Source organism: Manis pentadactyla, chromosome 5 (assembly GCF_030020395.1).
Source record: "Manis pentadactyla isolate mManPen7 chromosome 5, mManPen7.hap1, whole genome shotgun sequence".
Classification (NCBI taxonomy): domain Eukaryota; kingdom Metazoa; phylum Chordata; class Mammalia; order Pholidota; family Manidae; genus Manis; species Manis pentadactyla.
Window position 1 is genome coordinate 49,530,564 of NC_080023.1, and position 11,550 is coordinate 49,542,113.

Sequence of the window (11,550 nt, forward strand, 5' to 3'; positions counted from 1 at the left end):
CATGACTCATAGAGCCACCTATGAAAATTATCCCAAATTAACTAGGCTTGGTCTGAGCTTATTTCTATGGCTTTAATATTTCTGTCTTTAAAAATAACAAATTATTGCTGTTTTCTCTTGTAAGTCTTTAATGAAAATTAAAAACTAAAGAATGGCAGTTGTTTTCTTCTTGAAAACTGTCCTTTCACATTGTGATATTTCAAAATGCAAAGCAAATATATTTTCTTTGGTTATTCTGTCATAGTTATTTTTCAATTCACCCACAAACATAAATTCAGCCCTCCCAATGTTGAATTGTTTTTCAAATTTCTTGACGCTTTACACAATAGTAATATTTAACTATATAAAAGAGAAGTTGGATATTTGACAAATGTCAAAAATGTAAAAATTTCAAATCAAGAAGTGATGGCACTCCAAGAAAGAGGGCTGAAAATCAGAGAAACTTCTCCATTTGAACTCCTAACACCAAATTTGTAAAGGCAATCTGATCATTTCAGCAGACTTATAAAAACCATGGCAAGGATTATGATAAAGAAGCCTCCAAATAATCATCCACTTCAAACAGATGTCTTCTGAAGTCATATATAAACATAGATCTTCAGATATAAACTTCTTTATAATTAATTTTAAGTTGGAATTGCTAGCAGGAAATTGATTTTAACTTATATATGTCTTTGCTTTCTTTTCAAGAAAGAACAATACCATCATATTATTAAGCAAGAAAAAAAAGTGCTATTTCTTAAATCTAGCAGCCCATTCTTCATATACATGACCACTGATTCTATTTTCACTCTTTAACAGAATTGTACTTCTTGCCAATACTTTTAAATGATTTACCAAATATAGACTATCCTCTCTTATTCAAGTTCAAAGATCTCAAAAAAGATAAAGGGAAAATCATGAATTGTAAGATTTTGATGGCATGTTCTACCTGGTGGATAGTAAATGAGAAACATAACAAATAAAAAGGACTGTGTTAAAATCTGAAATTAGCAAAAGTTTTATGAATTTGAGGCTCATCTTCCAAACTTTATCATCTGTTGATTTATATACAAATCTAAGACAGCCTATTTGGTTCATTTATCCCTTTTTAAATTTCATTTATTTGACGCACAATGACTGAGTAACTATGATGGCCAAGGCACTCCACTAATGTGTGAAAACACAGTATTAGGACCGCAGGGCTCTAGAGTCAAGGCAAATTAATTTCTGCTTGACTTGAGGGTTTGATTTGTCCTTTTGCTCCCCATTTGCCAAAGGATAGGTTTGGGGCAACTGATAATATAAATTCAAGATCAATATTAATTCATTAGTCCTGGACATGTCACCAATAAAGGCTGGCAACACAAATTCCTATGCAAAGAACAGTACAATTACTTCATTTATCACAAAACTGAAGGAAAAACAGATAACCCCTCTGCTCCATAAAAATATTTTCTACTTGTTTTGACAAACATCTTAAATGTATTAATTGGTCATTAATTTATTTAATAGGTATTTATGGAACACCTGCAATGTGCCACGTTTTTGTGTTAGCCATGACAAATAAGTATAAAGAGCCAACAAAGTAGAGAGGAAGACAGAAAATGCAATTTTGATATAAGGTGATGAATCAAGGAAGGCATCCCAGAGACGATGGAGAAGAGGGGGCAACCTAGGGATTTCATATTTTATTCCAAAGACAATAGGAAGGCACTGAGATATCCAAGCTGGAAAGTGACTTAGTATATTTTTTATATTTTTAATAGATCACTCTGATTGAAAGTTTGAAAATATAGGAAATGCAAGAGTAGAAGCAGGAAGACATTGGAGGATTCTTTCGGGAAACAAGATGAAAATGAAGAATGTCTGGAATTAAAGCCACGATTATATGGATGCAGAGAACTAATGTTATGATATGAGGTAAATCAACAGACAGAAAAGATATGCTAAAGTGATTGATTTAACATTGCAGTCATTGAAGAGAACACTGTAGTTGACATTGAGAAATCTGCATGGTAATTCAAGTCTACCAAGTTTAAGACTCACTAATCTACATAAACAAACACATATTCTTATCATTTCTAAACTTAATAATATATGACTTAAAATTATAACTATCCTTAAAATTATGATTACTTTGATATATATATATGTTATTCCCCCCAAAATATCAGATATTGATCCATTATTTATTTACGTTATTAATTTGTCAAGCATTTACTGAAAATTTTCTGGGTATTCCACACTGTATGTATTAGGGTAAATAGGACATCACAAGTTGAAAAGAGATGGAAGAATAGAGGGATCCAGTAAATGTGATGAGGGATTTGTAAGTAAGGTAACAGGATCCAGCATGTATACTGAACTAAAAGAGGTAGAAGATCAGAACTGAAAGGGCAAAGGAAATACGATGTAAAAAAGGAGAGAGAGACCATGCTGAGTCCTCTGTTCAATAGATTAACTATCACTGATCATGTTATCATTGACTAACTATCAATTAATCTAAGAAAAACTGGCAAAAATTTTAAGCAGAGGAGGAAAGGTAGTGCCATTATTATGTGTTTTGAAAGCTTTGTCTAGCTACAAGGTAAAAAAAATGGATTAGGTGCTGTTAAGGATAGAAATAGGAGAGTGCTTTTGAGGAGATATATTTAATAGTAATTAGCAGCAGGATAGTAAAGTGAAGGACATGGAGAGAATTAAATAAAGGTATTTAGGAGACAAAAGCTACAAACCTTAGTGAGAAATGTAAAAGAAGGGAAGAAAAAGGGGAGTATCGAGATTTTAGGCTTGTATTATTACGTGGCTAGAACTACCATTAACTGAGATAGGTAACATTGAAAAGTGGCAGTTTTATTTGGAGAAAGGGAAGAAAGATCAAATGTTCTGAGGTTTCCCTTGAAATCTACAAGAAGAAATTTCTCACAGGAGTTATGTTCCAAATAGACTGGTATGTTTGACCTTAAAAAGATGAGTGCTTCTCCTTTCTCTGTAAAATGAAAGATAAGGTCAAAGATAGAGCAGAAAATAAAGTTGGAGTTTGTGGAGAGTCTTTTTTTTTTTAAGCTTTAAATAACTGAATGAATGAATTGGCCGGAGAAATACAGTAAGGCAGAGAATCAGGTGGATGTAAGTATCACCCATTTATAATAGAACATGTTTCACTGTAATTTCTCTTTCAGTGCTAGGTTATAGACAAGATATAACTGCAATCATCCATGGCTGGGGAGTTGTTATATAGATACGGTTAAAGAAAAAAAAAGAGAGAGAGAGAAACAAGATGCTTGGTATATTTGTAAAAGTGTAATTGAAATTGTTAACCATAAAAGTTAATTCATATAAGGAGAAAAAGAAAAAGAAGCCTAAAATATTGGGAAAAATTAGAGTTATAAGTGTTTTCTCAGGATGCTGAAGAAGAGTTAAAATGGCAAAAGAATAAACAAGGTGGAAGAAGGCAGAGTTACATATTTAATTTTGAGATTTTGGATATGGAGCAGTTATGGGTGACACTGGTGTTAAAATGTGACTGTGGAAGAGAAAAACTGAAGAAATAAAAGAATCTGTGTGAAACAGATTACTGGAGCGTGAGGCATTGATGTGGCTTTGAAATTATTCAAGATGAGGTCAAGGCTTGTAAATAGGGGCTTACATTTTTGCTAAATAATCATGTCAGAGAATATCAGCAACCAAGAGGAAAAACATGATGGTAAGAAGCCTCATTTTCACAAGTGCAAGAATGAGTAGGAAGATGTTGTAGACAGAATTGCAACCCTTCCCACCAGCCAGCACCAAATTCATATGGTGAAGACCTAACCCCCAGTACTTCAGAATGTGACTGTATTTGGACATAAGGTTTTCAAAGAGGTAATAAGGTTAAATGAGGTCACTAGAATAGGCCCCAAAACCAATATGTCTGGTGTCCTTATAAGAAGATGTGATGAGGACACAGATGTCTACAATGGGAAGATGAAGGGAAGATCTAGGGAGAAGACAGTTATGTATGCATCAAGGAGAGTGATATCAGAAGAAACAACTATGCCGACACTGAGATTCCTAGCCTCCAGATGAGTGAAAAAATAAACTTTTGCTGTTTAAGACAGTCTGTGGCACTTTGTTGTAGAAGTCAAAAAAATACAGGGGAATTTGAGGGAGAATGGCCTGGAAGCTGCAAGAGAGAGCTACCAAACCCTATTCTTGGTCCCGGGGTTCAAAGAATACAGTAGAAGAAATAACACCCACATGAAAGTACTCTAGGGGAAAGTACACAAGGTTTCAGTTAAAGCAAGGAGGCAGAGTAGTACTCAGTAAAATATTTGAGAACATACAGGATAATATAGTTATCTTTCTCTTCCCAAAATTTTCAACTAATTCCAACAAAAAATAAAGCTGTCAAAGGAGATCTAATTCTAATACCTGAGGTCAGACTGTAAGTTAGTGGACATCAACACTTCTAAAAGGTACTCCTAGGACCCAACTAAATACTTTAATCAAGTGAACCATTTAGATCAATCTAAATTTAGGTAGCCTATTATACCGCAGTTGGCACAGAACAGAGACACTGCCATTCACATTTCTTCCATTGCCAAACTAACAAAAATATGGCACACGTTAAAAAAAAAAAGATTTGTTATACATTTGCAATAAGAATAATGGGAAAGGAAAGAAAAATGAAGGCAGACACACTAACTGACCTGTGAAAAGACAAAAAAATTTTAACAGCAAGTTAGAGAAAAAAGGATAAGCTAGGCAGATATAAAAAAGAAACAATGATATATTCAATTAAAGATGAATATAGAAAAGTTAAGATAGCCCACTTCTTTTCTTAGAGAAAGTACCCAAGACTCAGGTTGATTTAATAAAATGGTAAGATTTCACAAAGTAAATTTAACTGAGTTTCCAAGAGAGAGACAGGGTAAAGAGATTTTTGAGGCTTTCTCTGAAAGCACAGAAAAAGAGTGAATAATTGGAACTGGGGAGTTTATTTGTGAATGGGTCAATTTCTTTAGATGTGAATATATTTGAAAAGGAGAAAGCTGAAAAGATCAAGGAAGAATACCTCAGAAACCATGCAGTAGTTTCAAAAGGATCAAGTTATTGTACCTGAACAAGCAGTTCTGCCTTGCCTGAAGGTTGAGAGAATGTGAAATCCACTGGATTTCACTGGAAATATTGAATCCACTAAAAAGAAAAAAGCCAGATGAAACAATTTGCCAAGTTTATTATAAAACTAATTCTTGTGTGAAAATGCCACCATCAGGATAGTGGGAAGGTGTTTCATTTTGCTGTTTGTGTTTTTTTATTATTTGTTTAGCATAGCATAGGCTCTAGAAAGGACTGCGACTGGTTGGTTCTTGAAGAAACCAACAAGGCAGAATATAGAAGAGCATGCTCAGGGAATAAATAGCTAAACACAAAACCAAAAGAAAAAAAATGGGGAATGTTAATTCTACCCATAAAATGATATTCTTCCTGTCAATAACAGAAAAGAAATGTGCAATTAAACAGTAAGTTGGACTCCTTAAACTTTTGGGAGGATGGGTAAATCAGGAGAAAATGGAAGCCTTGGGAAATGGAATCCTTGCTTTACGAGTAAAGGAAGTAGAACATACTTTTCTCATGCCTCTGAAATAGCTAATAAAGGGTATAATGGCCTGGAAAATTAAACTCTGAAGGGAAGCACAACTTGTGGGGCAGCCCCCCCAAAATACTTTCCATCTCCTGAATTTCTGAACATATACATTTAGAAATGTCAATAACAGCCCCTTAAATTTAGAAGTCTGTTGAGAATGGCCCTCTGATAGGTTCAGTGCTGTCAGGAAAAAACCTCCTCAGAAGACAACAGCAGTAAGCTCTATAGCACAGAACAAAAGATAGTAATATTAGCTATTAGCTCTTTCCTAATTTCTGCAGTTAGGAAGGGAATTTCATTTCTGTATTATTATTTTTCTCTGAAAATGTAATACTGATGTATAATTCATGCTTACCTGTTAATGACCCCTTCTACATCGTATAATAAGATTCATTTATGGGATCTCAAGTCATCTGGTGGAACAAGATAGAAAGAATTTAAAAGTTGAAATATTTCATCAAACGGGCTAAATTTGTAGCCTAATGTACAATATTTCTTTGAATTTGATTTAATTAATGTACTATTAGCTTGTTTCAAGATTCCTGAAAACAACAGAATAATAGACTACCCATTTTAGTATTTTCAAATATACATATATATTATATATGTGAATTTATATTTATATTCATATTTATATTTATATTTATATATCAAGAGAAAAAAATGAGAAAGGAATGGACATCTTCAGAGATGAGCTTCTCTAGTTTTCTTGCATTCACTGGCATTCCAAAATGGATTATGTAAAATTAATCAATATTTCAACTACTTTTATAATTACATAAAGCAATGTATTTACTCTATGAGAAGGCCAAAATACAATTAAGAAAAGAATCTCACACACAAAAGCAAATAAAAGGGGAAAAAAAACCTCTCCTATCCAACCACCAGCCTCTTCTCTCAATTCATTTGTCCACCTGGTGTCTTGCCTGAGGGTTTCAGCCCCCAGCAAATTCAGTATGGATTCATTGAAACCAAGAAATGACAATGGAACGTTCTTGAGGTAAAAGAGTTTATACCTGGCTTTATTCTCCTAGCAGTAGGTCAAGCAATAGTATCACATCTGCATCCAGCAGTCTGGAGGTGCATAATCCATCTCTGTCTCTGCCTCTTCCCAGAGCAATGGGAAAAGCTCTTTATATAGTGACTCAGTCAGTAATAGCTTATTGTCTGTGGGTGTGGAAGCAGTAGCCTAGCAGTAGACCAATTATATCATCAAATAGTTTAGGAACAGGTGAGGATCCTGGCCATAGGAACTTCCATTTTCCCCACACTTTCCCTATTGTTATCCTACCATCAAAAGTTATATATCTGAAACCCAAAGTAACCTTAAATTAAATTATATACATATAACTAAATACTGCCCTTTCACTTCCCATGATTTCCATATTTTATTCATTTTCCCTTTTGACAAATGGCTCTCATTTGTGCTAAATGACTAAAATTGTGTTCTTATTAATCAGTTGAGGTGGTGTGTGTATGTGTGTTTAATTTATTATGTAGAGTGGCAATGAGTATGCAAGAAAAAATATTCTGGTGTTCATAAGGCCTTTAAAACCCACTGGATATAGAGTAAATGGTTAATACTTTCACCTGGATGGCAAATAACTATTACTAGGATTAATAGACATTATAAATATCGACTCATGAACTAGTCTTTAAATCTGCTTTCTCTTTTTAGGTTGTACAAATAGGCAAAAGATTCCTTATTGGAAAAGTGAAATACATTACTGGATGACTATTGAGTTGCCTAGGATACAGGCAGAAAACACAAATAGTTCCACTTACCAAAGTCTCTCCTGAGGATTTAAAGACCACAATTTGCTGCCTTCTAATTCTGGATTCTGGCATAAAAATAAGACATGTTTGATTTAGATTCAAGATGGCGGTGTGAGAGGTGAGACAGAGAACTCCTCCCCAAACCACAAATAGTATGAAAATATAGATAATTAATACAACTAATCATAAAACAGAAAGAGGAAAGAAGGCTCAACCAGACTGCATACAGACCTCATGAACAGAGACCTCACGAAACAGGGTAACATACAAAAGCCTTAATCCGGTGGGACCCAGGCCCTTCCCCCACCCCAGCTCAACAGCGGGAGGAAGAGAAACAGAGCTGGGAGGGGGTGGAAGCCTGGGTCTGCTGAACACCTAGCCCTGGAGATCTGCTTTGAGAGCAGAAACTTACACTGTGTGGTGCTCTGGAGGTTGGGCAGCTGGGACAGGTGGACTTCTTGAGAGACTGAGATTCCATCTGTTTGTGGAGGACAGGATCCACACCTGGCCACTCTGGGACAAAGGAAAGGCAGGTGGTCTGAGAACCTTACTAGCAGTGAGAGGGCTGCTGAAGGGGTGAGGTTTGCATGGAGCTTGCTGGGTGTGGGAGGAGAGAGTTGGACAAGGTTGTCTGGGTGTGCTCTGCCTAGCACATTGGGAACTTTGGGGACCTTCAGGCACTCCATCCCTGTGGCTGGCTGCTCAGCTCTGAGGCCCCCCACTGTGACACGCAGCCTGTTCAGCCTTCCTCCTGGCCTGACTGCACCAGATCGCAAACCAGCAGTCACTATGCTGGTGTCAGGTCAGCCAATGGGAGGCCCCGCCTACAACAGCTAGAGACGCAAAGCAGAGATGATTACACTTGTGTGCTCAGCCTACTGGCTCTGATACTGGAGACAGGCACGGCAGACGGGAATTAGGAAACAGATGTTTCCTCCCCGCAGGCACCAGCTCTGATCCCCTATGACCCCCAACCTCACACTAGGGACTGAGCAGCTCCAGAGACTGGAGCTTCTGGGCACTAGAGGGCACCACGCAGAAATATGAAAAGTCAAAAGAACATAGTCCAGACAAAAATCATACAAACCACAGAAAAAGGGCCAAATGAAACTGAATTCACAAATCTTCCTAAAAGAGAGTTCAAAATAAAAATCATAAACATGCTTATGGAAGTACAGAATAATGTTCAAGAACTCAGGAACAAATTTAAGACAGAGGTTGAATCATTAAGAAATTCCTTATCTGAAATGAAACATACAATGGAGGGATTTAAAAGCAGATTGGATGTAGTAGAAGAGATGGCAAATGGAATAGAAATTAGAGAAGAGAAATACAAAGAAACTGAAGAACAGAGAGAAAATATAATCTCTAAGAATGAAAGAATATTCAGAGAACTGTGTGACCAATCCAAACGGAACAATATTTGCACTATAGGGGTACCAGAAAAAGAAGACAGAGAAAAAGGGATAGAAAGTGTCATTGAGGAGGTAATTGCTGAAAACTTCCCAAATCTGGGGATAGAGATGGTCTCTCAAGCCATGGAGGTGCACAGATCTCCCAACACAAGGGACCCAAGGAAGACAACATCAAGGCATATAATAAATAAATGGCAAAGATCAAGGATAAAGACAGACTTTTAAAAGCAGCTAGAGAGAGAAAAAAGATCACATAAAAAGGAAAACCTGTCAGGCTATCATCACATTTCAAAACAGAAACCTTACAGTCGAGAAAGGAGTGTCATGATATATTTTAATGCAATGAAGCAGAAGGGCCTTGAACCAAGAATACACTACCAGGAAAGGTCATCATTTAAATTTGTAGGAGGGATTAAACAATTTTCATATAAGCAAAAGCTGAGAGCATTTACCTCCCACAAAACACCTCTACAGTGCATTTTGGAGGGACTCGTATAGATGGAAGTATTCCTAAGGTTAAATAGATGTCACCCAAGGGATAGACAAAGAGCACAGAAAATGAGTCATAAAATACAAAGAATGTAGGAGGAAGAAAAAGGAGGGAAAAAAAGAAACTTTAGGTTGTGTTTGTAATAGCATACGAAGTGAGTTAAGTTAGACTCTTAGATAGTGAGGAAAGTAACCTTGAGCCTTTGGTAACCATGAATCTAAAGCCTGTAATGGCAATAAATATATACCTATCAATAACCATCCTAAATGTAAATGGTCTGAATGCATCAATCAAAAGATATAGAGTCACTGAATGGATAAAAAAACAAGACCCAGCTATATGCTGCCTACAAGAGACTCACTTAAAACCCAAAGACATACACAGACTGAAAGTAAAGGGATGGAAAAAGATATTTCATACAACTAATGAGAAAAAGCAGGAGTTGCAGTACTTGTATCAGACAAAACAGACTTCAAAACAAAGAAAGTCACAAGAGACAAAGAAGGACATTACATAATGATAAAAGGGTCAGTCCAATAAGAGGATATAACTATTATAAATATCTATGCTCCCAACACAGGAGCACCCACATATGTGAAACAAATACTAACAGAATTAAAGGGGGAAATAGAATGCAATTGCATTCATTTTAGGAGAATTCAACACACCACTCACTCCAAAGGACACATCAACCAGACAGAAAATGAGTAAGGACACAGAGGCACTGAACAATGTATTAGAACAGACGGACCTAACAAACCATCTACAGAACACTCCATCCAAAAGCAACAGGATACATATTCTTCTCAAGTGCACATGGAACATTTTCAAGAATAGATCATATACAAGGCCACAAAAAACCTCAGTAAATTAAAAAAGATTAAAATTGTACCAACCAGCTTCTCAGATCACAAAGATATGAAAATAGAAATAAATTACACAAAAAAAATGAAAAAGCCCACAAACACATGGAGGCTTAATAACATGCTACTAAATAATAAATGGATCAATTACCAAATAAAAACAGAGATCAAGCAATGTATGGAGACAAATTACAACAATAATTCAGCACCACAAAATCTGTGGGATGCAGAAATGGCCATGCTAAGAGGGAAATATATTGCAATACAGGCCTACCTCAGGAAAGAAGAACAATCCCAAATGAACAGTCAAAATTCACAATTAATGAAACTACAAAAGGAAGAACAAATGTGGCCCAAAGTCAGTAGAAGGAGGGACATAATAAAGATTAAAGCATAAATAAATAAAACTGAGAAGAATAAAGCAATAGAAAGAATCAATGAAAGCAAGAGCTGGTTCTTCGAGAAAATAAACAAAATAGATAAGCCCTAGCCAGACTTAACAACAAAAAAGAGAGTCTACACACATAAACAGAATCAGAAATAAGAAAGGAAAAATCACTATGGATACCACAGAAATACAAAGAATTATGGGAGAATACTATGAAGAATTATACGCTAACAAACTGGATAACCTAGTAAGAAATGGACAACTTTCTAGAAAAACACAACCTTCCAAGACTAACTCAGGAAGAAACAGAAAATTTGAATAGACCAATTAACAGCAACGAAATTGAACTGGTAATAAAAAACCTACCTAAGAACAAAATCCCTGGACCAGATGGATTCACTGCTGAATTTTATCAAACATTTAGTGAAGACCTAATACCCATCCTCCTTAAAGTTTTCCAAAAAGCAAAAGAGAAGACTATACTTTCAAATTCATTCTATGAGGAAAACATCACTCTAAAACTAAAACCAAGCAAAGACATGACAAAAAAAGAAAATTACAGACCAATAACCCTGATGAACATAGATTCAAAAATACTCAACAAAAAATTAGCAAAGCGAATTCAAAAATACATCAAAAAGATCATCCATCATGATCAAGTGGGATTCATCCCAGGGATGCAAGAATGGTACAACATTCAAAAATCCATCAACATCATCCACTACATCAACAAAAAAAGGACAAAAACCACAGGATCATCACGATAGATGCTGAAAAAGCATTTGACAAAATTCAACATCCATTCATGATAAAAACTCAACAAAATGGGTATAGAGAGCAAGAACCTCAACATAATAAAGGCCATATATGACAAACCCACAGCCAACATCATACTTAACAGCAAGAAGCTGAAAGCTTTTCCTTTAAGACTGGGAACAAGACAAGCATGCCAATTCTCCCCACTTTTATTAAACATATTCTGGATATCTAGACATGGCAAACAGAGA